General features: G+C 58.7%; 1 protein-coding gene and 1 long non-coding RNA gene across 5 annotated transcripts in view; one reads left to right on the top strand and one right to left on the bottom strand.

Annotated features, from left to right (window-relative positions):
* The first annotated feature begins 2,904 nt into the window (after positions 1-2,904).
* SLC39A14 (solute carrier family 39 member 14) overlaps positions 2,905-26,631 on the top strand; it is a 49,635-nt gene continuing 25,908 nt past the window's right edge. For 2 of the 4 annotated variants that reach the window (XM_062199394.1, XM_062199395.1), the window contains exon 1: positions 7,553-7,661. The gene's annotated coding sequence lies outside the window, so the exon portion shown is untranslated. Of the gene's footprint in view, positions 2,995-7,552; positions 7,662-26,631 lie in introns of those variants that run through there. The other 2 variants (XM_062199397.1, XM_062199396.1) reach the window with 2 other exon arrangements.
* Positions 19,797-21,410, bottom strand: LOC133765456 (uncharacterized). Its single transcript, XR_009866591.1, has 3 exons — positions 21,324-21,410; positions 21,082-21,195; positions 19,797-20,048 (listed from the first exon to the last, which is right to left on the bottom strand). It is a non-coding gene; the product is annotated as an uncharacterized LOC133765456 (long non-coding RNA).

Raw genomic sequence — 26,631 nt, 5'->3', positions numbered from 1 at the left:
AAGTGCTTGGGCCCCTGCACCCGCGTGGGAGACCCGGAAGAAGCTCCTGGCTCCTGGCTTTGGATCAGCACAGCTCTGGCCATTGTGGCCGTCTGGGGAGTGAACCAGCAGATGGAAGACCGACCTCCCTCCCTCTCTCTCTCTCTCTCCCTCCCTCCCTCCCTCTCCCTCTCCCCCCCCCAACTCTTTCAAGTAAATAAATAATTTTTTAAAAAAAAGTGAGAAGTCCCTGTAGGTGAAAACAAAGGATGGGTGACAGAGAAGATAAAGACTATTTTTTCAGACTTAAAGACAGCTGCGGGTCATCTAACTGAAGACACTCCTCAGGAGAAAGAAAAGCAAATCCGTTGCCAGGTCCGCCCTGGTGAAACCACAGACCACCAAGGACAGAGTCTTGCACACCAGAAGCGCAAGGCTGCTGACAGCACGGTGGTCGGTGTCACCAGCACACCACGCCTTAGGACCAAAGGGGTAATGCAAATACCCCCTCCCCCACCCGGCAGCTTGCAGTTCTGTTGGCCGGCTACACACTCACAGGCAAGGACAAAAAAGTTTTCAAAAAAATACGATCCGAGCAGGAACTCATAGAGAACAGAACAGCAGAAGAAAAATGAACAAAACCACAAGTTGGTTCTTCGAAAAGATGGACAAAGTGGGCAAACCTTTAGCTAGAGTGGCCGGGAAAAGTCACCTGAAGTCAGAGACGACTGGAGACATCACTGCCAGCGTCACAGAACACAAGGACCGCAGGGCACGTTCTGAGCCAGTGTGCACCCACAAATTGGAGCACATGCACAAATCACTCTAGGGTACGTGCCGTAGAGCCAACTTTTATTTATTTTTTCCAGTATTTCTGTGGTGGGGGGAGTTGCTAAAGCTATCAGGGTTAACAGTGGAGGCTTCTGAAGATGTTTCAGTCCAACTGTTGGCTGACAAGAGGTGGGGCCCTAGGACGTGAGTCCTTGGACTTGAGTTACATAGACCCTTCTGTATTACTTCTGACCCCCCCACACTTGGGAAGCCAGGCCCGCCCCCCAGCAGGCACCCGAGAAATCTGCTCCATAGGCTACAGGAAAGGCCGTGGCCCTGCTCAGGAAAGCTGCCTTGAAGGCCACACTTCCTCCCGAGGGTAATTAACGCTCATCGGAGTTGTGGGGTGACAATTGCTGGCTTTCGTTTCCGGTTCCCTGTAGCTCGCTCTGGAAGGAATCAGAACATGCCACCCCGAGGAGCCTCCTTAGCATGGGGAGTCGAGCTAAATACTGGGAAACGCCTCTGCCTGCCCGAAGCGCGGCACGGATTGCCCTCTGAGGAGCTGTTCTTGCAGGATGGGGGCTAAGGAAAGAGCAAAGCTTAGAAACGTCCCTTCTCTTCCACCACGTTCATGTGAGAACAGGCAGGGAGTTAGCCGCTGCCTGGGACGTCCCGTGTTGAAGCTGCCGTTCAAGTCCCCGCTGCTCCACTTCTGATTCAGCTCCCTGCTGATGAACCTGAGAAAGCAGGTGGTGGCCCAGATGTTCAGACCCCTGACACCACGGGAGGTCCAGATGGAGGGCCTGGCCCAGCCCTGGTTACTGCACAGCTGTCAGGGAATGATGGGAGATCTGTGTCTCTCTCTCCCTCTGCCTTTCAAAGTCAATCCACAAATCTCTTAATCATGAGCTCCACGTGAGCTGCCATGAAGCTCCTAGAAGGCCTGGGTTCCCGGGACACAGCCCACACTCCAGCCTGCCTGTCTGCCCAGTCACAGCACCACCTCTGTGCCGTCAGTGGGGGGCGGGCTCGGGAGCGCCCCTCCGGCCTTCTGCGCCCTCTCCCTGCGGGCATCTCTCCTCCCACACTCAGCCCCAGTGTATTCTCGCTTTACATAATCCTGCTCTCACTCACACCCCGGCCTCAGGCCTCTGCTTTGAATTCCCGCCTCATGTGGGGGCAAGGATTTGGAGTGAACGGTGGGAAGCACACCCCTACCGCCTCACCCATGGATGTCCGTGCTCATCAGTGACTTGAAGTCGGCTAGCATTACCAAAAAGAAAAAACAAGTCGGGTTCATGGTCGAATGGGCTCTTTCTGGAATCATTCCCAAGGTGATCCTAACAGGAGTTTTCTTTACGCTGGCTCAGGTCAATGTGGCCCATTCGGAGAGGCTGCTATGAATCTCTGTTTCTAGGAAAACTGGCCCGTTTTACAAGTTGCTTGATTCCATTGTGCTGAGCTCCGGCAACTCCGCTGTGGCTGTGGCTGTGGCTATGGCTGTGGCTCGGTCACTCCACACGACAGCCCCTCATAAAACCTCATTTTCTTATTTCCTTTGTAGGGACCTGTCTTCTGCAAACCCCGGTGCGTGTACCTTTTAATACAAAGCGACGTGCTTTTCTTCCTTGTTAAGGAAAGCTGTAACCTGTCTGTAGCCGAACCCGGCTTACCCAGCTCAGCCTTGAGCTGGCCCAAGAGCTGGGGAGGGGAAGAGTTCCTGTCCCCACCCCACCCAGTGATCCACTTGTCCACCTTGGCAGTACAAACCAGCGAGGAGGCTCCACCCTCGCCAGCTGCCAGTCAGGGCTGGGGTCTCACTGCTGTGGCCTCTTGCTCAAAGCCGTTCCCCTTCCTCATCTATGGGAAGTCTGTCTCCATCTCCTGGCAGGCGGCTGGGGGATCTTATCGGAAGGGCACCGGGAACAGCAAAAGTGCCCAATTTCTGTGCTCCGTTCCCTTAAATATTGCCCAACATGAAACCTCCAGTGAGCTGGCCTGTTCCTCCACCCAGCAAATATTTATTGAGACTCTGTTATGTGCAAGGTGTTGCGTTAGGGCGTCGGATCTATTCAGGAGCCTCCTGTAATCAAGGTGGGTTCACCTGCTGGGTCTCAAACTTCCAATTCTGCAGCTACACCAAAGAAATTGACATGAGCGCACGCAAATCGATTGGAAACCATCATTGAGAGCTTGCACAGCCTCTAGCATGAAGAACAAAGAGACAGGTTTGTCCTGCAGGTAGGACGCCGAGCGCACAAACCCTTTCATTCATTGCACAACAGACAAAGTGGCTTTTGTGTCATGTTGACTATTTTTGATAGAAAGCAGCAAAATACCTGGGAAGGTTCCGGTACATTTTTCACAGCGTGTTCTCGGCTTGGCATGGCCTGGCTTGTTGGCCTCGCCACGGTTCTCGCTGCCTGACAAAACAGCTTCTCAAGTCGTGTGTGGGCTCGGACACAGCAAGTCCGGGTGTGCCGAGCAGGTGTCTCTTCACACGCGGCACACTTACACACTTAGGGGATCTTTCTTGCCGTAGCTCACAGATTGGTGAGTAAGCCATACATGTGATACACGTGGCGATTACTCGGACGTGTCTCGGCTCTAGTAACGAGTGTAGGGATTGTACGGGAAAGCTCGACACACAGGCCTCCACTGGTCACTACGCAGTCTGCATTGTCCGGGGTCCTGTCACAGCACGGCTGTCACACACAGGCCTCCACTGGTCACTACGCAGTCTGCATTGTCCGGGGTCCTGTCACAGCACGGCTGTCACACACAGGCCTCCACTGGTCACTACGCAGTCTGCACTGTCCGGGGTCCTGTCACAGCACGGCTGTCACACACAGGCCTCCACTGGTCACTACGCAGTCTGCACTGTCCGGGGTCCTGTCACAGCACGGCTGTCACACACAGGCCTCCACTGGTCACTACGCAGTCTGCATTGTCCGGGGTCCTGTCACAGCACGGCTGTCACACACAGGCCTCCACTGGTCACTACGCAGTCTGCACTGTCCGGGGTCCTGTCACAGCACGGCTGTCACACACAGGCCTCCACTGGTCACTACGCAGTCTGCACTGTCCGGGGTCCTGTCACAGCACGGCTGTCACACACAGGCCTCCACTGGTCACTACGCAGTCTGCACTGTCCGGGGTCCTGTCACAGCACGGCTGTCACACACAGGCCTCCACTGGTCACTACGCAGTCTGCACTGTCCGGGGTCCTGTCACAGCACGGCTGTCACACACAGGCCTCCACTGGTCACTACGCAGTCTGCACTGTCCGGGGTCCTGTCACAGCACGGCTGTCACACACAGGCCTCCACTGGTCACTACGCAGTCTGCATTGTCCGGGGTCCTGTCACAGCACGGCTGTCACATACAGGCCTCCACTGGTCACTACGCAGTCTGCACTGTCCGGGGTCCTGTCACAGCACGGCTGTCACACACAGGCCTCCACTGGTCACTACGCAGTCTGCATTGTCCGGGGTCCTGTCACAGCACGGCTGCTTTCAAACACTGACCATGTGAAACACAGTGCTGACTTTGAGATACAGTGACAAGCTGGTTCTAGAAAGTACTTTCATGAATGCACTTCTTATGTGACACATCAGTTGTGTACATAATCTCTTGCTCAACTGAATATTGAACCTTGCTGTAGGTTCATGAAATTTTCATAGTAAATTTAAAAATATCAAAATGCTCTAATCATTCACCTGTTACCATTCTCAAAAGAATAGAACTTTAAAAACATTTCAAAATGTCCATAAAGGGTACATTTATTGCTCAGGGGATAGTACAGCTGGGACATAATAGCTAAAGTAATTTTAAGGAAAAAGTATAAGTAAACTATAATAGTTTCTTTAAAAGATTTATTTTATTTATTTGAAAGAGTTGGGGACCGGCGCTGTGGCACAGTGGGATAACGTCCTGGCCTAAATGCCAGCATCCCATATGGGCACTGGTTCTACCCCGGCTGCTCCACTTCCGGTCCAGCTCTCTGCTGTGGCCTGGGAAGGCAGTAGAAGATGGCCCAAGTGCTTGGGCCCCTGCACCCATGTGGGAGACCAGGAAGAAGCTCCTGGCTCCTGGCTTCAGATAGGCCTAGCTCTTGCCATTGCAGCCATCTGGGGAGTGAACCAGCGGATGGAAGACTTTCTCTCTGCCTCTACCTCTCTCTGTAACTCTGTCTTTCAAATAAATAAATCTTTAAAAAAAAAAGTCACACAGAGAGGTAGAAGCAGAGAGAGAGGTCTTCCATCCGCTGGCTCACTCCCCAAATGACTGCAACGGCCAGAGCTGAGCTGATCTGAAGCCAGGAGTCAGGAGCTTCACTAGGTTTCCCATGTATGTGCAGGGGCCCAAGCACTTGGGTCCATCTTCCACTGCTTTCCCAGGCCACAGCAGAGAGCTGGATTGGAAGTGGAGCAGCCGAGACTTGAACCAGTACCCATATGGGATGTGGGCACTGCAAGCCAGGGCTTTAACCCACTGCACTACAGCGCCGGACCTCAAACTGTATAGTTTTAGCTTTATGGTTGCAGCCCAGCAATGATCGTGAATCATTGGAATGGGTTTAACACCATTTTTAAAACAAATGAATTTATTTTGAAAGAGTTACAGAAAGAGAAGGATCTTTCCTGTGTTTCACTCCCCTGATGGCTGCAATGACCAGGGCTGGGTCAGGCCGAAGCCAGGAGCCAGGAGCTTCCTCTGGGTCTCCCACGTGGGTGCAGGGACCCAAGGCCTTGGGCCATCTTCTACTGCTTTCCCAGGCCATAGCAGAGAGCTGGATGGGAAGTGGAGCAGCCGGGACTTGAACTGGTGCCCATATAGGATGCCGGTGCTGCAGACGGTGGCTTTACCTGCTATGCCACAGTGCTGGCCCCACCACTTTTTAAAAAAAAAAAAAAAAATTGAACTACAATGTAAGACACTAATGCAATGCACATTTAAGGGACATTGTGAAATGTTTGTCCACTATGGTATTATTTATACTGGAGTTGCAGTGTTTAATTTTTTAAAAAAGATTATTTATTTATTTGAGAGGTAGAATAGCAGAGAAAAAGATCTTCCTCCACAGGTTTACTCCCCAAATGGCTGCAAACAGCCGGCGCCAGGAGCTTCTTTCAGGTCTCCTATGTGGTGCAGGGCCATCTTCCACTGCTATCTCAGGCCATTAGCAGGGAGCTGGATCGGAAGAGGAGCAGCCGGGACAGGAACTGGCACCCATATGGGATGCTGGTGCTGCAGGCGGAGGCTTAGCCTACTGTGCCCCAGCCCCAGCCCCAGCGTTAAATAATTTAGAATGTGGGTTACAGGAAAGAAAAACGTGTAAGAGTGGATCGAGTATCCTTGGGAAGATTCAGGAAGTGCTGTGGAGTCAGAAGTGCGTGAAGAGTGAGAATTCTGACAAAGGGGAGGGAGGGAGTGGCGAGAGCACAAGGCAGCACTTTAAGTGGAGGGAAGAGAGACTGGGGCCCCAAAGCGGGCAGCAGGCACCAAACACCCAGCAGTAGAACCGGGTGGGATTTTCAGAGGACATAAAGGATTTCGCGGGGGTGGAGGGGCAGAGTTGAAGACCTTTTAATTTGGAGCTGCCACGTTAATAATTAATTGTCGTCCCCTAGTGGGTGACTGATAGCTTATCAGCTTCGGGGTTGTGTATGTGGACTTTAGCAGCTGTACCTCTAGCCTGGTGGCAAACAAGTGCGGATGCTGTGAGAGGCCCTGGAGGGGCGTGTGGGCACCCCGCCTGCGAGGCCGGCTTTGGGGGCCTGTGGGGGGGGGGTTACTGTATCTCGGTAGTGGGCACTGGATCACTGAGGGCCCACGCAACGTTAGAGGCTGAAAGGGTTACTGGGAAGATGAGGGGCTCCGAGGGCAACGCTGCAGAGGTATCATTACTCTGAGACGAGCCCGGGGTTCCTCACTGCCGGCTGTGCCCACTGCAGCACCGTAATTACAGGGCGAGGATAATTGAGTTTTCAAACTCAGCACCCAGCTAGTGCCTCTGCCCGGAGACAAAGAACCTGGCCAGCCCTCTCTCCTGGCTCCGGGGCTGGCTCTCCTCTCCCCCCCAGCCCCAGGGCCTTCCTGCCACTGGCGGGGTGGGAGCGGGGACCCTCCCCCCGCCATCGTGGGGGGCCGTCCCCGGACCCTCCCTGCCTGCAGCCGTGGCCGCAGCCAGCTGGGCGCCTCCGGGCTGCCCGCAGCCAGGCCAGACCGGCTCCCCCCCCCCCCCCCCCGCGGGCCTCCCAGGCCAGGCGCCGAGGGCGGGCTCGGCCGCGCAGGGAGCGGGACCAGGGCAAGTTCAAGGGGCGGCTCGTTTTCCCAGCAAGTTTGCCTCTCCCAGGCCCGCCCCCCGTCTCAGCAGGCCCGCTCCGCGCCATCCCGCACAGAGACCCACGTGCCCGGGCTTCGGGCTAGTAGACCTGGCTGCCGGCAAGGGCGGGCTGGTCTGAAAAGTGAACGCTCGGCCGGCCGCAAGGGGCCCAAGAGCCAGCAGCCCCGGGGCGCCGCCGCCTGCCCCGAGCGCATCCCGGCGCCGGCGGCGCGCGCGGCTCCTTAAGGAGACGTGTCCAGACGCAGGCACGGCGCAGGTGGGGCGCCGCCGCGGGCCGAGGCCTCCCGGGCCGGGCTCCGCGGGAGGCGGGGCCTGCGGGCCGGGCCGGGCGGCCTCCGAGCGCCGCCCCACGTGGCAGCCCCGGCGAGGGCGGGGCGCGCCGTGACGCGCGGGGTATATAGCCGGGCATGCGCGGCGGGGCCGGCCGCACGCAGGGAGGGGGCCTGGCGCGGGCAGTGCTCGCGGACGCACGGCCGGACCGCGCCGCCGCCGCCGCTGCTGCTGCTGTCGCCGGCCGCCGGGGCCTGCGGGCGAGTGCGCGGGGCCGCCCGAGCTGCAGGTGAGCGGGAGCGAGCGCGCGCGCGGCCGGCGGGGGGCGGGGAGTGGGGGCTCCGCGGTGCCTGGGACCCGGAGCCTGGCTGCGCGCGTGGACGCGTCCCCGTGTGCTGCGATGGAGGGCGGCGAGGTCACAGGCGCGCGGCCGGTTCTGCGGGGCGCGGGATGCGGGAGCCGGAGACGGGCACCCGGAGCGTGGGTACCGGCGCTGGAAGGCGGGGACCCGGCGTGCGCGGGGCACGCGGGGCGGATGGGCAGCCCCGGGGGCCGCTGCCGTGGACGGTGGGGGGCCGGCGCCTCCTGGACTTTGCTTTCCAGGAACGGTATCCCCTGCCCCCGCTCCCTCCCAGGCCACGTTCCGGCTGCAGGTGATCGGCGGATGGGCAGCTGGAGCCGGAGAGCAGCGGAGGCGCCCCGGCGCCCCCCCCACCCCGCCCCCACCCCGCCCGACCCAGGAGGGTGGCTCTGGGCTATTTCTGGCCGGTGCCGAGCGCGTTTGGCGGTCCGGCTCAGGCTGCCCCCTCTTGGACCCATCCCGGAGGTCGCCCTGGGACCCCGAGTTCCGCTCAAGCCACGCTGTGCTCAGCTCCCGCTTGCAGGTTCTTTGAGGATCTGGGGTCCGACCTGGGGCTGCTGAGCTCCGACCAGGGTGGCCTGGACGTGCGGAGCCCCCCGGGGTGGGCGTGGGGGTCTGACGGATCGGTGCGGGCCAGAGCAGCCCCCAGCCCGACCCTGGTTGGAGCAGCGCCAGGGTGGGCTCGGCGGCTTGTCCTGGCTTGCCCTGTGACCCTGGGGAGGGTTACTGCGGTGGGGTCGCACTGTGCCTCTGTGCCCCTTACTTCTTGAAACCCCAGCCCTGGAGGCTGAGGACGGTGGGTCCCCGCGGGAGCTGCCCGGGGGCGGATTGGCCGGCAGTTGAACCCTAGGCCCTGTTTCTGCTTGCAGTCCTCCTGTTTGTGACCCGCTGGCCTTCCACCCTGGGGAGGGCAAGGCTAAGGGGCGATAAGCCCAGGTGTTGGCTGCGAACCCTAGCAGCGGGTGAGGAGTGGAGGGAGAGGAGCCCGCTGGCCCCGGTTTGGACGCGAAGACTTAAGAATCGCCGGCTTCCGAAGGGGAGCCAGAGTGCCCGGGACTCTCAGAGCACGAATCCCACCCCAGGGCTGCTCTGGGAGGAAGGGTCCCCTCGGCTGCTAGGGGGCTGCTCTGTGGTCCCCCAGGCCTCTCCCCTCCTGGTGCTGGAGAGGAGGAACCCCCCTAGGGGCAGAACCCCCCTAGGTGCTCTGTCCGGTGAAGTTCAGAGAGGAGGACGCTCTGCCTGAGCCGGTGTCTGGACGCGGAGTTCCAGGGGCGGGCTGGGTAGGTCTGTGTCCACGTCCCTGCCCTGTGGCCCCCAGCGCCGAGGGCTTGCCTCATGGCCTCATGGGCCGGGGCCCCGGTGCCCGGCACCTGGCAGAGAGCTTCCCAGAAGCTGATGGGTGGGGTGGGCCGTGGGAGCGGGAGGAGCCGGGACACAGAGGTGACTCTGTGGCCTGGCGCGGCTCTGCCCACTGGTGGTGCGCTGGTTTGGCTTAGGAAGATGTCTACGTGTGTGTTACACTCTGGGCGCAACTCTGGGTTCTGTAGAGGAGTACTCCCCCTGGGCTGTGTGTGCCCGGCTGTCCTGTTCCCAGACCTGTGCCCCCTCACCCTTCGCCCGCCCACTAGGACCTCCACCCGCACGGTCTTGGGTGCTAAGCAGCAGCGCTGTGAGCAGGCCGTGCCTGTTGGCACTGGACCCTGAAGCAGGGACCCGCCTGGCCATTTTTCGGAGGACAGGGTGTGGACTTGGAGGCGCCTGGGCCAAGGCCGGGCCCTGTGTTTTACGGTGTAGGAGCTGTATCCAGAGAGCGGGCTGGGGCTGCCGGGCCTCGCTGGTTGCCAGTGGCCCAGACTTGACGGAGGGCCCCAGAGGATGGCGCTGCCTTTACTCCTACGTGCGGAGCCATGGCTGATAGCCCCGTCTTTCTCTCGCAGCCTTGGGAAGGAAGGGCTGGAGGGCTGTGCAGGGAGCCCCACTGCCCAGTCTCCCCTGCTGGGGCCCCTCTGACACCAGGGAGGCAGAGCCCCCTGCTGGGCCCCCTCTCTGCACAGAGGCCAGGCCTGCCCTGGGGGGGTTCTGGCAACTCCACAGCCAGCTGTGCTCGGGCCCCCTGCCCCCTCCTCCTGCTGGACTTGGAAGCAGAGCCAGGGCCGGGAGAGCCCAGGGCCGTGGTAGAAGGAACAGGTGACTGTCCTCGCTTTGTCACGATGGAGTCCCCGCTGGCCCTTGTGCACTTGTCTCAGTACTGAAGGGAAAAGGAAAATTTCATCAGGGCGGGCGCTGGGCACAGGGGTTGAGACTCACTTGGAGCGCCCACGTCCTGGGTTGGAGGGCCTGGGTTCAGGTCCTGGCTCTGCTTCTGGCCCGCTTCCCGCTAAGGGCCCCTGGGGCGGCGGGAGGTGATGGCCAAGTGCTGGCATCGCTGCCGCCCCCCTGGGAGACCCGGGTCCTGGCTCCTGGCTCCTGGCTGTCGTGGGCATCTGGGGAGTGAGCCAGCGGGTAGATGGTTCGTTCTCTCTCTCTCTTTCCTCTTCTCTCTGCCTTTCTGATAAATACAAATCAATAAATGGTTTTTTTAAGGTTGGGAATTAAAAAACCAAAAATGTGTGTTAAATTATTTTTTCTTAAAGCATGTATATATTTTAATCACCCAAACTTGAAATTTTTATTTGAAAGGCAGGCAAGATCTCCCATCCACTGGTTGACTCCCCAAATGCCTGTAACAGCGGGGGCTGGGCCAGGCCAAAGCCGAAAGCCCTGAGCTCCATCTCCATCGGGGTCTCCCACGTGGGTGGTGGGGCCCCAGTCAGCACCTGCTGCCTCCCAGCGTGTCTATGAGTAGGAAGCTGGAATTGGAAGCAAAGCCAGGGCCCAAACCCAGGCAGTCTGACATGTATGGGGTGTGGGATGCTGGCATCCCACCCAGGATCTCACCTGCTGTGCCAAACGCCAACCCCTAGTTTTAGCCACCAGAGCTTTGCTTTTAGGGCCAAAGCCTTTCCGTTGAGTCTCTAGGTCTCTTACTTCGGCTTGCGAATTGCATATAAAAATCACACCAGTGTGTCATCTGTGAGTTCTCATTTCCTCTATTCCACTTTTTTCAACTATGTTATACTTACATAGTTCAGGTATCAAAGCAGGGAAAGACACAGTCCCAGGTGCTTTCCCCCTCTTACGTATTTGAAAGGCAGAGTGACAGAGAGAGGGAGAGAGAGGCAGATCTTCCATCTGCTGGTTCACTCCCCGAATGGCAGCAATGGCCAGGGCTGGGCCAGGCTGAAGCCAGGAGCGCAGAGCTCCACCCAGGTCTCCCCCGTGGGTGGCAGGGGGCAGGGTTGCCCTGGGCCCTCTCTGGATGGGAAGCAGAGCAGCTGGGACTCAGGCCAGCCCTCCCGTCTGAGATGCGGGTGTCGCAGCCCTGTCTTAACCCTCCGAGCCACGACGCCGGCCTGCTCCCCTCCTGCCAGTGCTAGGCGGCAGCACCCGGTTTCTTTCCTGCACCTGTCTCAGCACGCACCCGGCTCCCAGCGTGTTCGGATGACAGCTGCGTGGGGATCCGTCCTGTGGGAGATCTGTCATATACCTTCTCCCCCCACCCTCCGCCCAACCATGGGTTGTTTTCTGCTTTTGCCATTATATACACTTCTGCAATGAGTAATTTTGTACAAAAGACATTTCCTACGTGTGTAAGACTACAGAGTGAATTCTGCAGAGTGGGACTGCTGTGGCTTTTGGAGCAAACAGTGAGAATTAAGACGCTTGCAAGCCAGCTCCCTTTCAGATCCTACTGTTACGTGCATCTGTAACTTAATTGCAGTTCTTATAACAAGTCTTTTTTTTTTTTTTAGATTTATTTTATTTATATGAAAGAGTTAGAAAGGTAGAGACAGGGAGACAGAGAGGTCTTCCCCCCGCTGGTTCACTCCCCAGATGGCCACAACAGCTGGAGCTGAGCTGATCCAAAGACTTGAGCTTCTTCTGAGTCTCCCATGCAGGTGCAGGGGCCCAAGGCCTTGGGCCATCTTCTGCTGCTTTCCCAGGCCATAGCAGAGAGCAGGATGGGAAGTGGAGCAGCTGGGACTAGAACTGGCGCCCATATGGGATGCCAGCACTGTAGTCAGCGGCTTTACTCACTGTGCCACAGCGCCAGCCCCGCCCCTTACTTTTACCACTTGTTTGTGTGGCTGTGCCTGCTGATATTGACTATATTAAAAATTAAAACAGAAATTTGAAAAATTATTCATTTAAAATAAATTTTTTGTGTTAACACAAAAACATATTTTATTGGGGCCTACAGTGTGGCGCAGTGGGTAAAGCCACCACCTGCAGTGCCGGCATCCCATATGGGCACCAGTTCAAGTCCTGGCTGCTCCACTTCCCATCCAGCTCTTTGCTATGGCCTGGGAAAGCAGTAGAAGATGACCCAAGTCCTTGGGCCCCTACACCCGCGTGGGAGACCTGGAGGAAGCTCCTGGACCCTGGCTTCGAATCAGCACAGCTCCAGCTGTTGTGGCCTTCTGGGGAGTGAACCAGTGGATGGAAGACACCCCCCATCTCCCCCCCCCCTCTCTGCAACTCTGCCTTTCAACTAAATAAATGCGTCTTCAAAAAATTTTTATTAGAAAACTTTTTCAAAATAGGAACAGGTGATGGAGACAGTGGTGTTGTGTGTATTTTTGGATCTCCAGGATTTCATGGTAATTTGTGGAGGGGAAAGAAGCAGCAGGTTGGAACGGAAATTTGCTGGTGAGAGTCGGAGTCCTGGGACGGGATGAGTCCCAGCTCTGCCCTAGGAATGGCTAAAACCGCAGAGGCACACTCTGTTCACAGTCCGTGTGGTCTGTGGAGAGGCTGTGCCGTCCCAACATTGTAATAATAAAAAGGGTGCTTAGCTCGGGGACCCTCAAGACTGCTGTTTGATTTTCATCCAAATCCGAACCTTCTCTCTTCTGCACTTCTGCTTCCTCCTGGCCAGGGCAGTGTCCTCCGTAGTCAGCACCGAGCTGGCCCCAGGAGGTTTGGGGAAGAGGCTTGGCGAGGGCCGGGTCCTGGAGTTCCTGGCCTGGGGCAGGGAGGCCGACTCCCTCCCACACCGGGGGCGGCTGCAGCCTGCCTGCAGGGGCTCGGCCGGGCCTGCAGAGTCTGGCTCAGGCGAAATGCTTGTGCAAGACGCTTGTTAAGTGTGTTTGGAGTAGCTTGGCAGTAGGGGAAGCACCCGGTGGCAGCGTGTGCTCCACTCCAGTGAGTGACAAACAAGGAAGGAGGCCAGGGGACCGCAGTGCCCCGGGGGACACTTCTGACAGGTGCAGTAGAGCCAAGAGGTTGTTTTGGGTTTTGTTCTTTTTTTTTTTTTTTTTTTTTTTTTTAAGAGAGGGAAGCGGAGAGAGTGAGCGCTCCCATCTGCTGGTTTCCCCCGCTACAGTACCCACAGCGGCCAGCTGGGAGCCCAGGGACTCCGTTACTTGAGGCTTTACCCGCTGATTCCTGGGTCCACACTGCCTGACAGGAAGCCAGAGTCAGAAGCCGGGACCCGAACCCAGGCACTTGGGCGACATGGGCCGCAGGCATCTTAGCCAGGAGGCAAATGCCGTCCTTGAGCCAAGTTCGGGAAGTTGGGGAGAAGGGAGAGGAGGTGGGATCTGGGCAGGGGTGCTGTGTGGGTAGGGCAGGGCGGTCAGCAGAGCCGTGGAGGGAAGAGCGAGAGGCCGGGCTTCCTGGAAGGCACTGGGGTCTGTGGTCCAGGGCTCTTTGAGAGCGTGGAGCTGTGTGTCCATTGGCCTCTGGCCCAGGGTCCAGCCTCTCTTATCCAGAGCAGCCCCACGGCCCCAGGTCTGCACCAGCTGCGCTGGTACAGTGTCCCCTCCCATCCTTAACCCTCAGAACACCGAACACCTTCCTCCCGGCCCTTCCTGAAAAGCATCTTCCAAAAACTGATGAGCTACACATGGGTATTTGAAAAATAGGATTTTGTTTTGTTTTTGTTTTTGTTTTTTATGAATGGCAGAGTTGGAGATCTTCCATCTGCTGGTTCACTCCCCAGATGGCTGCAACGGCTGGGGCTGGGTCAGACTGGGCCAGGAGCCCAGAACTCCATCTGGGTCCCCCATGTGGGTGGCAGCAGCCCAAGTACCTGCTACATCCTCCACTAATTTCACAGGCACATTGGTAGGGAGCCGGATCAGAAGTGGAGCAGCCAGGACTGGCGCTCATATGGGATGCCGTTGTTGTAGGCACTGGCTTAACCCACTGTGCTATCATGTACAATACTGGCCCCCCAAAATAAGTTTCTTTAGAGTTTTAAAAATTGCACCGAAGGAACCAGCATTCTGGCATTTTGCTTTAGGTTCTGGCTGCTCCACTTCCAATCCAGCTCCCTGCTAAGGCACCTGGGAAAGCAGTAGAGGATGGCCCAGGTGCTTGGGCCCCTGCACCCACATGGGAGACCCGGATGAGGCTCCTGTCCTGGCTCTTGGCTTTGGCCTGGCCCAGCGTTGGTCACTGGGGCCATCTGGGGAATGAACCAGTGGATGGAAGAGCTCTCTTTGTCTCTATCTTTCCCTCTTTCTCTGTAACTCTTTCAAATAAATAAATCTTTAAAAAAAAAAAAAAAGAAAATTTGCACCAACATTGTCAATTGATTTTCCATGGATTTTTTGAATATGCTCATATTCTACAGAATTCCCCAAATAATCATTAGGTATTTTTGTACCTTTTATTTGATGTGGTTTTTGGGAAGTAATGCATGTTTATTATAAAGAAAAGTGTAGCGGGGCCAGTGTGGTTGCCCCCATTTGGGGAGTAAATCAGGGGTGTAGAAGATCCCCCCTCTGTCACTCGGCCTTTAGAATAAGTAAATCTTTTTTCTCTTTTTTAAAGATTGATTTATTTATTTGAAAGTCAGTTACATAGAGAGAGAAGGAGAGGTAGAGAGAGGGAGAGGTCTTCCATCTGCCGGTTCACTCCCCAATTGGCTGCAATGGCTGGAGCTGCACTGATCAGGAGCCAGGAGCCAGGAACTTCCTCCTGGTCTTCCCATGTGGGTGCAGGGGCCCAAGAACTTGGGCCATCTTCCAGTGCTTTCCTAGGCCATAACTGAGAGCTGGATTGGAAGTGGAGCAGCCGGATCTAGAACTAGCACCCATATGGGATGCCGGCACTGCAGGTGGCGGCTTTACCTGCTACACCACAGCGCAGACCCCATAGAATAAGTAAATCTTAAGAAAAAAAGAGGAGGAGGGCGTCAGTGTTCGCCCCGTGTCCGTGTTGCTGAGTGAGCCGGGAGCCTTGGTACGCAGCACCAGCATCTGTCAGGTCCGGTGTCCCGGCGTCTGACCGGCGGCCCCGCTGTGCCTGTTTCTCCGTAGTCCCTCCATCTGTTCTTGTTGCCGGGAGGTCGCGCGGCTGGAGCAGAGCCCCGTGAATGGCTCTGCTGCCTCTCAGGGCGGCCTGTGTCGGCGGCGTGTCCCCTGGTTGGGGGGGTTCCCTCCGTCTCCCGTGGACGTGGTGTTTCCGCGCTGGGAAGCCTGCCGCGTTGCCTCCGTGGTCTCGGGAGGTACTTAGGGACCGTGCATCCGTGTTTCCCTGTGGCCCTGCACCCCCTCACTTCAGCATCCGCCTGCAGCCCGGGGTTTCCATGGTGTTAGCCTGGTGATGTAAAGGAGAGCCGCGTGTTTTCCGTGGTTGGCTCAGCCGGCTTGCATTCCGCGGGTTCGATCTACGCCATCTCCGTTCGTTGGCGGCTCGGCCTGTTCCAGCTGTGGCCGCTGAGGCGAGGACTCCTTCAGGCTGCCTCCCCGGTTCTTTCTGGAAGCCTTGTCTCCTCTTCAGAGTATTTTCTTAATTTCTGCTTCCCCAAGGCTCCTCTTGTCCTGCCCCTGCCCCAGAGCCAGCACTGCCCCCGAGGAGCCCTGGTCCCTTGTGTTGGGGAATGGTGCTTAGAAACCAAGCGCCGGGGGCTGGGTGTGCTCCTTGCTGCCGGACCCTCTTAGAAGACAAGGCCAGGGGCTGGCGCTGTGGCGCAGTGGGTTAACACCCTGCCCTGAAGCACCGGCACCCCATATGGGCGCTGGTTCAAGACCCGGCTGCTCCACTTCCGATCCAGCGCTCCGCTATGGCCTGGGAAAGCACAGAGGATGGCCCACGTCCTTGGGCCCCTGCCACCCATGGGGGAGACCCAGACGAAGCTCCTGGCTCCTGGCTTTGGCCTGGCCCAGCACTGGCTGTTGCAGCCGTCGGGGGAACCAGCAGGTAGATGATTCTCTCTCTCTCTAGTACGGCATCTTCAGAAGCACGTGGCCGGGCAGTTGCTTTGCTGTCGTGGCATGGCCCCTGCTGTTTCCACGTGTGGGCTGTCGGTTTCTGTGCTGCGAGACCTCCCCTTGTGGATGAGCCACCCGGAGGCGCTGGTATCCCTGGCCGACGCGTGGTTCTGCACGGAGAGCAGCACGGGGATGCACGAATGGCCCATTAGCAGCGCGCCGGCCAGGGGTCTCTGTCCTGCCCCAGACTCGCGGCCGGCTCCTGGCTTCTGAATTCTCTGTGAGGGGAGGACATAGACGCTCTGGGGACTGCCCTGGCCAAGGGCAGCACCGCTGCCCCGCGTTTGGGCCGCGCTCCCCGCTCCCGCAGGCGTGTCGGTAGCATGTGCGCACGCAAGTCCGCTGGAGTGGGAAGGAGTGCCCAGCCCCACCTGGCTCTGCCACCTGTGACCAGAGCTTGCTTATTCGCTGCTCCAGGGAACGGACGTCTGTCCGTCTGTCCGTCAGTTCTGTAGGTCAGGACCCCAGACGTTGTGTCGCTCCCTGCCTCCCCAAGGGTCCCGCAAGGCTAGCACCCAGGGTGTCAGCTGGTGTTCGCGTCTGGAGTTTGGGGGCCTCTGCCTGACTCACCCAGCTGTGGCAGGATCTAGTTCTTTGGGGCTAGCAGGACTGAAGTTTCCCGTTCCCTGGGCTGGCTGCCAGCCAGGGGCGGCCCCCAGCGCCTGGAGGCCCCCACACGCCCTCGCCTCCTCCCCACCCCTCCACCATCGTGGCTGGCCCGCAGCCTCCCTCCCTCGCTGAATCGTCCCGGGCTCCAGATCTCGGGGCCAGGGGAGCCCATCCCCTTCAGGGGCTCACCCGAGGAGCTCCGGCGGCTCACTGGGTCAGCGGATGCCTGCACGATCCCCTCGGCCAGATGAGGCCATGCTGTGTCTTATTTACGGGTCCTGCCCACACACGGGCCGGGGTCACGGGGGTCACGTCAGAACCCTGCCAATGGCAGCGAAAAGCCCTAGGTCTTCATTGCCACGCCAAGGTCTTCTCCCCGGCACCTTAGCCTCTCGGTGGCTTTGCTCGCGGATCCAGGGGCCAGAGGCTCAGATCCAGGCTGTGACCAGGCCACAGTGCCCCTTCTAGCAGCTTCCCCCGGGAGCATGCTGGCCCGCCCATCCGGCTCTTAGTGGCCGAAGGGGTTTGCTGGCTTGGGGCGTTGTCATTGTCACTCCGGGCTCCGCCCTGGCCTCACAAGGCGTGCCCCTCCACGTGGCCCTGTGTCCAGGCCTCCTGTGCCTTCTCTTAGAACGGCTCCGTGCGTCTCGGGCTGGACGATCCTTAACCGATTGTAACCGCAGAGGCCCCGCTTCCAGGTCACGGCTCCTTCTGAGATCTCGGGGGCACGTGAGTTTGGGAGTCCTGTCCAGCCCACTGGCCCCCTGGTCGCCGGGGAACATGTCCTCGGTGGACTCTGGGTCCCGGAGCTGCAGGGGAGCAGGGGGTTGGCCTCAGGCTGCCCGCTGTGCGCGTGTTAACTCAGATGTGAGCCCGCGTGGGTCTCGGGCTGGCCCCAGAGGCCACGCGTTGTGGCACAGGCATGAGTGGCCTGGGTGGGAACAGCTCTGCCGAGCGTGACCGTGTGCCCCGGGGTGGGCAGGCCAGCAGTCGGGGTACCTGCGTGGTGCCCAGGGAAAAGTGAGCTCCCGGAGTTTCCAGCCACACCGGGGGGCCGCAGGGCCTGGTCCAGTGGTCCTGCCCCTTCGGGCTGGTGTGCCAGCCTCGAGTGAGGCTCATCTGTCAGCCCCAGGTGTTCAGACGCCCGGGTCCTAGGCAGGAAGCTGTGGTCCAGGAGCACCTGGCACACAGGTGTGGTCCAGCAGGGGCAGGTGAGGACCAGGGTCTGCCGCCTAGTGAAGAGCTTCCGGAAGGGGGAGAGGAAGGCTCCCCTGGGGCTCTGCAGGGCCCCTCCCATCGCTGATGGTGTCTGAAACTTGCCGTAAAGCAACACACGGTCACTGCAGAAAATACCTGTGAACGGAACGGAGGCTACCCTTAAACCCGCTACATTTTGTTATGCTTATTTTTATGCTTTTTTTTGCCCCCAAGATTTATTTATTGGAAAGCAGAATAACAGAGAGAGAGAGAGATATTGAGATCCCATGTGCTGGTTCATTCCCAGATGGCCACAACAGCCAGGGCTGGGCCAGGCCGAAGCCCGGAGCCTCTTCCGGGTCTCCCACACAGGTGGCAGGGGCCCAAGCACTTGGGCCATCTTCTGCTGCTTTCCCAGGCTCACTAGCAGGGAGCTGGATCGGAAGCGGAGCAGCCGGGATCCAAACTGGTGCTCACATGGAGTGGCGGCTCAACCGCTCTGCCAGAATGCTGGCCTCTGTGTCTTTCGTCTTTTTCTGTAAACATAGACGTTTTAGGGAGAGCCATCTGTTGTACGTGTGGTTTTGTAGGTTCTTTCTCTCTGTAACGTAGAACCACGTTTCCGTGTCATTGTTGCTGCAGATAACTACCGTTTCCCGTGCAATCCCTGTCCAGCAGATACTGTGTTTGTACTCCGTGTCTCGTTTAATTTTCTCAGCTTCTCTGATACGAGACGCTTTTCCCTACAAGTATGACTTAGTGGGTAGGGCCTTGACTCCGGTATTCAGGGCTCACGTTGAAGTCTGACACTCAGCGCTCCTAACTCTGTGTTTGTGGTGTTTGTGGACCGCCTTGCTTTATTATAGCAGCAACATGGTGCTTTCTGCTACTCAGATTGCTTGTGGTGTTTCATTGTGTCAGCTCTGTGCAGGTTGGGAGGAGGGTCTGCCTTCTGTCCACTGCGGTGTTCCCCGTGGACGGAGCAGCTGCCCTTGGTGTTTGTCGTCAAATGCACACTTCTAAAAACTCCCCAGGGGCCGGCATTGTGGATTAAGCCGGTGACTACCAACATCCCATATGAGTGCTGGGAGTCCCGGCAGCCCCACTTGCAGTCCAGCTCCCTGCTAGTGCTGGGAAGGCAGCGGAAGATGGCCCACGTGCTCGGGTCCCCTGGGACACCACTATGGGACTCCTGGCTTCACCTTGGCCCAGCCCCAGCTGTTGCAGTCATTTGGGGAGTGAACTAGCAGTCGGAAGATCTCTCTCTCTCTCCCCCTCCCCCGTCACTTTGTCTTTCAAATAAATAAATCTTTTTAAAAAGTAAGAGTTCCCTAGAGCTAAATATTTACCGCCTCCCAGGACCGTTTCCATGGGATGGGTTTCCAGAATGTTTATCTGAAAGAACAAATGCGCACGGAGAGCCTGAAACAATTTTTTATTAACAGGGAGAGTTGTGAAGTTGGGACTTGGACAAACATAAGAAAGAAAGAAAAATGTGGCATTGATATAGGATAGATAAATAGAGTGGAGTAGAAATATCTAAAAACAGGCCTGAATACGTGTAGGAATTTAGCGAGCAATATTTCCTAATAATTGTAGTATCTTTTGAACGCATTCTTGTATTCGTAGCCTCAGTGTCCCCGGTGCACGCTGAGGGTGAGCCCCCCTGCCTCCCCTGTAAGGCGTCTCGCATGTCTGGAGGGGGCAGAGGCTCACTGCTGGGTCCCGCTGGGCAGGGTTTCGCTTCCTACTATGAGACGCCGTCATTGCCAGGCCTTGGGGCCAGGCAGGTGCTGGGGAATCTCTCTTTCTCTAAGATTTATTTGAAAGGTTAGAGCCCGAGAGAGACACAGAGAAAATCTTCCATCTGTTGGTTCACAATCCAAATGGCCAAGAATGGGCCAGACCAAAGCCACCAAGGCCCGAACACCTGGGCCATCTTCCGCTGCTTTCCCAGGCACATTAGCAGGGAGCTGGATCGGAAGCGGAGCAGCCGGGACTCGAACTGGGGCTCCAGTGTGGGATGCCGGTGTTGCAGGCAGCGGCTTCACCCGCTGTACCACACCACTGGCCCCGGGGACTGTATCTTGATGAGACTGTTGAGAACATCAGACGAAGTAACACAGAAATACTGCTTGGAAAGCAGGCGCAGACAGCCGTGAATCCTGGCAACTCGTGTTGAGATCAGCTGAAAATTCAGGAGGAAAAGACGGTGTCCAAGTGGCGCTCCTGCCCCGAGGCGCCTGGAGGAACCCAGTTGTTTGAAAATTCCATTTCCATTTTATTTGAAAACTAGAGATCTTCCGGACAGTGGTCTACTCCTTAAAGCCCGCCACAGTCAGGGCTGGGCTGAGCGGAAGCCAGGAGCCAGGAACTCCATCAGGGTCTCCCCTGTGGGCGGCAGAGCCCCGAGCCCTGGAACCTGGCCTGCTGCCGCCCAGGGTGTGTGCACGTGAGCTGGGAGCTGGATGGGGTGAGCAGTGAGCCGGGGGTGGAAGGTCCCTCTTCCTCTGACTCCCTGTCTCGGTGTCTCTCTCAGAGTTTAACACTTTGTCAATAATGCCCATTGACTTAAGCTAAAGGGCAAATTACTAATTAGCAGTAGTATTAGGACACGCGCCCAAAGGTCACGCAGGGAACTGTTAAGAAAAAGATCGAACGTGGCTCTGCAAGGTTAGGCCGAGTGTAAAAGAGGAAACAGAAACGCTGATTAAAGGAATGGCAGGTTGGCGGAGAGGAGCGGGAGTCGTGTGTTCTTGCTCCCCACTGGGGAGAATCCCGGGACGCAGGTGCTCACAGAGAGCAGGCGCGGCAAGTGAGATTGTGGAAGAAGGGGCCAGCAGCCCCCGCCCCGCCCACCCCAGGGGTTGCTGGGCTGTCCTCTGGCAGGGGCAGGCGAGGGGCGGAGCTGAGCCCCTGCGAGTGTTCTCCCTGGAAACTCAGGAGGAAGGGGCGGCCCTGCCCATCAAGCGTGCACTGTGAGATGAGGGGAGCTGGCTGGAGGGGCTGTGGGGCCCTCCGTCGCCCTGTCCTGGAAGCCGATCCCCAGGGACTGTGTTTTCTCAGAGCACAGAGTGTGGGGGCGTGGGAGGCCAGCGGAGCCACACTGGCCCCCAGGGGAGGCTGGCCCTGCCCCCACTGTGGGGAGGCGCCCCGGCCAGGGCCCCAGCATCCCTCCCTCCCACTGCCCCCAGGCCCATGTGACATCCCCGTGTGCCTACCTCTGTCTCGCTGTTGACCGTTTCCCCCGTGTTGGACATTGTCCACGTGACAGGCTGGGCAGGTATCCAGGGTGCCGGGTCCTGGGGTTGTTTCCAGGGGCAGCAAGCCATCTCCTTTCCCAGAAAGGTGCAGAGAGTACAAAGTCACCCCCTCCCCCAGGCTGGGCCGCTGACCAAAGCTTGCCCCGTGGGCCTGTCGGGCCAGCCAGCTGCCCGCCCCCCGCCTCGGCCGCCCCTCTCACACCACCAATGCTGCGCCCAGGGGTCTCCCACTGCAGAGGCCTTGACCGCCAGAGGAGCCCGGGTGTGCGGTGGCCGTGACCTTGGTGCCTCTCCCGCTCCTCCCTCTTCTCTTGGCAGCCCCGCGCCAGCCCCCTCCCCGAGCGTTGCAGGGTGTGTGCCGCTGGCTGCGCAAGACTCAGAGTTTCCATGAGCAGAGGAGAAATTCCCTCTTTCTTCCCCTCTGGCTAAAAGGGAAAATGTTCTTTTGGCAGGATCATCATCGGGTGGGTTCCGCCCTCAAGGCCTTTGTCCTCGGGCTGTGGGAAGCAGAGAGAGACTGCCTGCCCGCCTCCCTGCCTGCCCGCCTCCCCCCACTACTTTCCTCTTGGACCCCACCCCCCAACACACATACCGCCAGCAGCACCACCACCACCTTGTGTCCCAGCTCCCTGCCAGCTGTGTGGCCCTCTGGGGTCTTCGGGTCTCTTGAAAGGACCCTGTGGAAGACAGATCCCCACCCCCGTGTCACTCAGAGCTCGCCTGGGTGTGGACACCACGGTACCCTTCTCAGCGCGACTGTGTGTGAACGGGACACGTGTTCTCAGTGGCTCGCTTTGGGGACTGATGATGGACCAGGGCTATTTTTGAATTTATTTTATTTATTGGAAAGAGTTACAGAGAGAGGTAGAGACAGAGAGAGAGGTCTTCCATCTGCTGATTCACTCCCCAGATGGCTGCAACAGCCAGATCTGATCCAAAAGCCAGGAGCCAGGAGCCTCTTCTGGGTCTCCCACGCGGGTGCAGGGGCCCAAACACTTGGGCCATCTTCTACTGCTTTACCAGGCCATAGCAGAGAGCTGGATCGGAAGAGGAGCAGCTGGGACTTGAACCAGCACCCATATGGGATGCCAGCGCTTCAGGCCAGGGCTTTAACCCACTGCACTAGAGCAGCGGCCTGGAAGAGGGCTGTTCTACACCATGGTGCCTGCTCAGAGGCCGGCATATTAGGATTCTGAGCCAGCTGGGCAAGGGCGTTTTGTGCGGGAGCTGACGTCTGAACTGAGCCCTGTTGTGAAGATCCAGGGCGAGAGCGCGCAGCAGGTGCAAAGGCCGTGGGGTCAGGACAAGCGTGATGCAGTGAAGCAAGGGCGGGGAGCCTTTTGTTTTCTGCCCCAGGCCATTTTGCATATTTATGACGTCATTGCAAAATTATCAGCTGGGAGATCAGCCTGCCCAGTGATTCCACGGCCCCAGCCCTACAGTAAAGGGATCAGATCAAACTCTGGGCGTGCACAAGGGTCAGCAGGAGCGGCGGTGGGGGGTTGGGAAGGGGGAGGGTGGCCGTGGGCCAGGCCAGGTGATTCGATTCCACGGTGGCCCGGAAGCCACTGGAAGTGCTGAGGTCAGACGTGTACACATCAGACCCCGGGCCCGGCGTGTGTGATGCCACGAGGTGGCAGGAGCTGTGGGGCAAAGCCGGGTGGCCAGGGGAACTTGACTTCACCGAGCGACGCGACGCCTCCTCCCTTGGTGTGCCCTGGGCGGCCCGCGGTTCTCCAGGACGGCCGCTTCACCCTGTAGTGTCTTGGGACATCTTCCCGGAGGGGAGGTTTGGAAGGATGAGCGGCGGTCGGAGGCGCTGTCACTGGCGGCTGGGGATGTGCTTCCGGCTGGTGGCCCAGGCGCCCGTGTTCTGCCCGCGGGCCTTGGGCTGTCTTCTCCAGGTGTCCTGATTGTGGTTGGTGCTGCGGTAAGAGTTCTGCCGTCTTTTCTTTCCGCTCTGGTTTGGGGTTGGCAGCCACACGGAGCGGGTCCCAGCCGTGAGCTGAAATTAATCCAGCACCCCCTCCGTACGCCAATCCGCTGCCCCCTGTGGGGTCGCGGCGCCTGGAAGGGGCTAAGCCTTTAAGTCCAGTGAGAATGTTGATCCCTTTCTAACAGGGGCCGACGGGCAAGTGGGCATGCCAGCAGGCCTTGCTGGGGAGGTGCCGGCTGCCGCACCAGGGCCACCGGAGGCTGCTTCCCCTGAGCATGGTGGTGGTGGTGGGGGCTTGGCTGCGGGGTGCTGTGCCGCCTGTTCTGCAGCTGGGTGGTGGGAGCCGACCCAGACACAGGGCAGAGGTTCTTGGTCTGCGTGCTCCCCTTCGCGCCTCTTGGACAGAGGGCGCTGTGCCCGCGGCCCTCACTGGTGCCTCCCTGGCCGGGTCCGGTGCAGGCATTGGGTACTGAAGCGAGGGGAGGGTGATGCTCTGCCTGCACCCTCCGGCAGCCAGTGCTTCCCAAGGCCCTGCCAGGCTCACCGGGCTGGAAGGAAACAGCCAACAACATTAACTGAAAACTGAAGCAGACAGCAGGAAGCTCGTGGGAAATGGAAGTTATTGTGGTGCAGAGAATGTTCTTGGAAAGCCATGCATTTTTAAAAAAAGATTTATTTATGTATGTATTTGGAAGTCCGAGTAAGAGAGTGAAGTCTTCCATCCGTTGGTTCACTCCCCAAGTGGCTGCGATGGCTGGAGCTGGGCCGATCCAAAGCCAGGAGCTTCTTCCAGGTCTTCCATGCAGGTACAGAGGCCCCAAGCTCTTGGGTCATCCTCCACTGCTTTCCCAGGCAGGGAGCTGGATTGGAAGCGGAGCAACCAGGACTTGAACTGGTGCCCATGTGGGATGCTGGCACCGCAGGCAATGGTTTTACCTGCTACGCCTCAGTGCCGGCCCCTAGGTTTTTCATAATACACATTTCCCGGAATCTGTTGAAGACTTCTGATGTGCATGGATTTCAAAAAATTTTGCATGCAGCAGAATAAAGTTATCTTTTAATTCCATTTTCCTCTAGCAAGTGCCCTCGCAGAAGTCTGTCCTTCTCGGGTAGCATGACAGGGAGAGCCCCGGAGGGTGGGAACGCCTCCTGGGGGCGGGGGTGCCAGGGAGCTCTGCTGGCTTCCCCTGCGCAGGCCCCTCACGTCCTGGGAGGACTCCATCCGGCTTCCGAGTCCTAGCTGGGTGGAATGTTCTGGAAGGTGCCAAGGGCCCGGACAAGAGAACGTGGCCAGGGAGGATGGGGGCGGCGCAGGGGCCTCAGGGGACGACTCACTGCCGGCCAGAGGTGCGCAGGTGTGTTATGGGGAGGGGGTGGGGTCCCTGTGATGTGATGAAAGCCGGGGGACAGGCAGGCTGCAGCTGGTTGTCCACGGGAGCCTGGGATTGGAGGAAGCAGGATGGTGTGGTTTAAGGTGAGCCCGACTCGAGGCCGCAGTGGGGGCGGGAGGGTGGGCTTGGCCTCAGTGACCTTGGCCAGAGAGCGTGTGTGTGGGAGGGAGAGCGGGGACCTGTGATTCATGAGTGTGGTTGCACAGCCCACCCCTGCTGCCACCTCTCTCGGCCCAGGTGGAAATTCGGGCTTTTCCTCTTTCATTTTTTTCCCGACAGCCCTGTTCTCACGAGGATGGGGCTCCGTATTAGCCAGCTGGTACCTGTTTGTGGTTACTGAGAAATCAAGAGGCCACCGCCTTGTCCCGGCTGCTCCACTTCCCATCCCGCTCCCTGCTGATGTCCTGGGAAAGCAGTGGAAGATGGCCCAAGTCCTTGGGCCTCTCTACCCTCGTGGGAGACCCAGATGAAGCTCCTGGCTCCTGGCTTCGGCCTGGCCCAGCCCTGGCCATTGTGGCCATCTGAGGAGTGACCCAGAGGATGGGGGGTCCCTTTTTCTATTTCTCTGTCTCCCTCTGCAATATGACTTCCAGATAAATAAATAGTTCTTTAGAAAGAGAGGCGTCGGGAGCCCCGGCAGCAGCCCCCGCCTTGCTGCTGGGGCCCTGGTCTTGAGCAGGAGCTGACCTGGGTGAGTGGGGGGCGGGGGGTTCCTTTTTTTACTCCAGGCTCCTGTCATGCGTGAAGACAAACATGCTGACATAAATACGGTACACACACACACACACACACCAGCAGGGGTGGGGGAGGGGAGGCAGGACACCTGGCAGCCCCTGGAGCCCCATGCCCCACTTGGGTCCCGGTGATGCAGGTGCATGCCAGGGAAGCGGGCGTTCTGATTGACAGGTGGGCGGATGGCATTACACCTGGGGGCCCCTGGCTTCCGGCTCAGCCCTGGACCCCAGGGCAGAAGGAAGCCGGCTCTGCCCTCCCCCCCAGCCCAGGGGCTTCAGGTCCTTCCTACCCCCTGGCCCGTGTGTTCAAGGCAGAACAGCAGCAGCACCCCCCGCCCCGCCCCAGAGACTGGGGTTGTGGGAGGGGCTGGGAAGTGGGGCTTCAGCAAGTGCCCCGGGGCTTCTCTCAAAAGGCCCTGGTGTGGGGGGGGCCATAGAGAGCGGGCTGACTTGTCACAGGGAGATGGCGGGCCGATGACGGGCCATGGCAGGGGCCTGTTTTTGTTTGTTTTAAATGTATGTCTGAAAAGCAGACCTAGACAGACACCTGCCGTCTGCTGCTCCCACCTCAGATGCCCACGCCAGGCCCGGGCTGAGCCACGAGCGCCATCCCGGCCTCCCACGTGGCTGGCCGGGAGCCGTCGCCCGCTGCCTCCCAGGCTGGGCATGCGCAGGAAGCAGCAGTCAGAAGCAGAGCCGGGACTTGAACCCAAGCCCTCCGCTGTGGGATGTCGGTGTCCCAGGTGGCATCTTCGCGGCCACACAGAACGCTCCAGGGACAGGCCATCGGCCTCCGCCTGTGGGAAGCTCCTGGGCGCCCTTTTCCTCGGGGGGCCCGGGGGACCTCCACTCTGCTGGTGGGAGCGGGGCGGATGGTGCAGCAGGCCACCTGCGTATGCCCGGGCTCCCGATGGCGCAGGCAGGCAGAGGCGGCAGCTCCCCCCGCCCACCCAGTTGTGCGACGTGAGTTTTGGGAGCAGCTCGTGGGGCGCTTAGCCAACAATTCCTCATCGGTTCCTCTGACGCGTCTCTGAGCCACTTCCTGCCCCGTACAGAATCCCCTTCTGCTAACACGGCAGGCTGATCCCTGGCCTGTCCGTCGCCTGTATGGTCGTGGCGCTGGCCGGGTGCGCGTGGAGCGGCTTGCGTTTCCTGCCGCAGCCCTGCCGCCGAGCGTGATCCTGGAAGCTGTGAATGTTTGTTGAATGAATGAAGTCTTGGACCGAGCTTTAGAAGTCTGGTGGGTGTAAGCCAACGTTCCCTTCCTGTAGTGTAGATGGAATCCCAGATAAGGGAGGCATTTAGAGGAGAGGGAGTAACGAGTGGGAGTGGTCGTGACAGCCAACATCAGCAGAAATTCTCAGCTCCTGGCCCCTTGTGTGCCCAGCGCTATGCCAGTCCGATGCTGGGGGCAGGGATTGGGAACCCTAGTTGGGGAAGCCCCTTG

The sequence above is a fragment of the Lepus europaeus genome, chromosome 8, assembly GCF_033115175.1.
Source record: "Lepus europaeus isolate LE1 chromosome 8, mLepTim1.pri, whole genome shotgun sequence".
In the NCBI taxonomy this organism is placed as follows: Eukaryota; Metazoa; Chordata; class Mammalia; order Lagomorpha; family Leporidae; genus Lepus; species Lepus europaeus.
This window is presented reverse-complemented; position numbering and strand designations above follow the sequence as displayed.